Below are 3,415 nucleotides of genomic sequence, written 5' to 3'. Positions count from 1 at the left end.
GTGGCGTGGGAAGCGATTCCTCACACAGACTTGTGAATGAATCAATCTTTAAAAAGCCGAGACGCGACTGAGAATGTGTGCGTGTGTGCGATGGCACGCTTAAGTAATGTGTATTTTAAAACCCACTGTTGGGGTGTGGGTGTGTGTGTGTCTGCTTAAAGCAGCTGAGTGAGTGAGTCGCCTGCAGATTCCCATCACACGCTTGTGTCTGGTCAGAACTTGGCGCTCAACGATTTCAATTCAAAAAGTTGCCTTTGGCTCCAGAGCGGCGACAGACATCTTTAGAAGTGTTGACAGAGAGGTCGGAGAAAACAATAGCAGAGCGCCCTGGAGAAAAGCACTTGACCCGCCTCAAGTGGATACAGCGCTCACTGTTTCACTTCCACGACTCACAAAAGGAGATGTTGCCGTTGAAATGCGTTGAGTTTCTTATCTAGTTTCTGTTTCGTCAGGATGTCGAACACTCGTTGCCCCTCAAGTCTCCCTCACTCCACTTCCAGTCCTTTCATCACGCGGCTGAGGGACTGACACGGTAATAATAGCAGCAGGGGAAGAAGGTGCATCCAACAAGTCTTGTGGCTGCATTGCATGATGGGTCAGTGCCCGCCGCCTGAAGAGCAGAGAGAGTTATCTCTGCCTGCTGCCGCTACGTTGGATTTGCATCCCCACTAACGGTCATATAATGTCCAAGCCAGAGCTCGGTTCTGGCCACAAGAAGATAAACTCGACTGGGAGTCAACCGCCATGCCGGCTGCTCTGTGAGCTCTGAGCTGACGTCATCTAGTTATTCAGTCACCTAACACACACACACACACACACACACACACAATACACCTAAAGGAACTTCACATAAATGTGATCGTTGATGATGAGCGTTTTTATTGCTGCCTGTAATATCGGTTCAATGCGTGCAGTTTATTTTCCTTCCGAGCGGTTCTTCAGCCCGAGCCCACTCTGGCCGCGACTGCTCCAAACACAAAGTGCTGAATTCATACACTGAGGTCGGCCGTGCGCCGACGTCAGCGCCAGGTGAAACGCTCACGGAAAGTAGGCCGTTGCTACAAAATCTGTAGAGTGTGTGTGTGGGGAGAAAGGGGGCGGGGGGACTTTATACAGCAACTTTATACAGTTGCAGGACATTTTAGGACATTTCCCTCCAACTGCCGGGCAGCCATACGATGCCCTTTTTAGCCCCGAAGCTGCCAGCTACCCGCCAATGCGGGTGGAACTTTTCTGTTATGTTTCCGTTAAATGTACCAGCTTCAGTAAAGCGCTGCGTTAAGCTCCTGCAGGGCGTGTCCCCGCGTAGAAAGTGCTTGGCTTTGCCGTGAGCGTTGTCACAATTGTGTAGCCATAGAAAAAAAAGTTGTTCCTGTTTCTTTATTTTGTCCGTTTCATTTAGTTTTTCACGTGTGTCAGCATCCTGCCGCCTGTGATAGATCAGCGCTGACACACGGTCGGGCCAAAGGTCGCTGTGGGTCGAGGCTTGATAAGCGCGACGACGCCGGCATTCCTTAGCATCCTTTAATGGGAGAGAGAGAGAGAGAGGGGGGGAAAGAGAGAAGCTGCGGTGGCATGCTCCCCCAATCTGTCGGCCTTCCCGTCAAACGCTCAGCATTTTTCACAGAGCTGCAGTTCTTTTATGCTTGAATCTCTGGTGTTTTATGACTATGTTAAGTGTGTGAGTGGTGGAATGTAAGAGAGAGAGAGAGAGAGAGAGAGAGAGAGAGAGAGAGAGAGAGAGAGAGAGAGAGAGAGAGAGAGAGAGAGAGAGAGAGAGAGAGAGAGAGAGAGAGAGAGAGAGAGAGAGAGAGAGAGAGAGAGAGAGAGAGAGCAAGGAGGTGAATAAAAGGAAGGACGAGAGAATGTTAACAAGAGATAGGGAGTGACGTTTGATGCTGTGGTGTCCACTAAGTGATGAATACTGAGATACACAACATAAATTATGCACAGAGACGTTGTGACACTAAACCAGATTTTTACAATACAGAAACCAAATGGAGCCTTTTGCGTCGGTATCAGGTGCCGAAGGGGGCGGGGCAAAGCGGAGGCATTTGACACTCTGGGAATGAGAACGGGCTGGTTTTAAACAAACTTATAAAGAAGGCAAACACTATAATGTTTACCTTCCCTGTGTCTCCTCTAACAAACTGCGCCTGCTCTTATGGGCATACACGCTTCCTCTCTGCAGTGAGGGATTATTACCAACATTTTTGGTATGTTCATTTTCTGTTTGACCTCCAAATAAAGTGGTTTGGATAAGCCGACTGTTGTGCATCAATTCCACATTCAGGAGCTTAAAGATGTCAATGTGTGGACAACTGCTCTTCTTTCTTTTATGTGCTGTATAGTCCTGGATCTGTACTAACGGGTTACTTCACACTGTAATCCTAAAAATGGATTTGAGAGCAAAACTATCGTCCCTGTAGTCAAATGTTTTTTTTTTTATTGCAAGAAAAATAAATTGGTTATTTGAAACGCAAATCCAAAAGTTCTAAACTGACTATACAAAAGTTTTGCTTGCTGTTTTAATTCATAATAAAGACAAACGTAACCCTACACTGTACCCATCTGTACCAAAAAAAAATGAAGACCGCAAATAGATAAATAATGGAAATGTTACTTCATGGATTGAAATCCAACCCCCAGCATTTTCTTAATATTAAGTTCCAGGAGCAGTTGGCATTTCACTTAATTATTGGTTATTTGGAACCACTGACGTGCCTTTCTCTGCCTCAAGGATGCACAACATCAGCTGTGTTGATTTGACAAAACCTACAAACCGAAACTCGGACCCTCTGGCTTGGACATGGCGTCACCTTCAACCTCCACAAGTAAGCGTGATGCCAGTGTACTCTCGCACACGTTCGGCTCTACCCATTTAAGCTCTGACTCAGCCTTTCAGAGCCAGGCTGCTGCCTGAGTGGATGACATTGCTGAGTCAGACGCATGTATATCTGCTCTCCCGCTGCCTTTTGCAGCGCGGCAGATGATGACGTCCGCTACCGACCGCACTGATGATCCCAGTTAATCTGACATCTTGTCTCCTCTGGACTGCAAAATAACTGCTCAACTAGCAGACTAAGTGGCAGCTTTTCATTCCATTATGCCATCATGCATCACATTGGAGCACCGAACCTATCACTCTTCCAACTTGCTAGGCGTTGACTTGTAATTTGAACACAAACCAAAAGCCCCGTGGAGCCTCCCACCCACCTCTGTTTTTACAAGGGCTGAAACATATGGCTTTGTGGTTTGAGAGGGAGAAAAAAAAAGAGTGTGGAAAACACATTTGTGTGGAAAATACTTGGGTTGTAACACCTGGGTTGTTTCTGACACAAAGACCCTCTGTGTCTCTGCTTTGTACTGCAGGGTGCTTCATAAAGTCCAGTATGAGTCTGAGATGGTAGCTTAA

Source organism: Clinocottus analis, unplaced genomic scaffold (assembly GCF_023055335.1).
Source record: "Clinocottus analis isolate CAN_PGR_092001 unplaced genomic scaffold, fCliAna1.0.p SCAF_9, whole genome shotgun sequence".
In the NCBI taxonomy this organism is placed as follows: Eukaryota; Metazoa; Chordata; class Actinopteri; order Perciformes; family Cottidae; genus Clinocottus; species Clinocottus analis.
The sequence above is the reverse complement of the archived record's forward strand: the minus strand, read 5'-3'. Positions refer to the sequence as shown.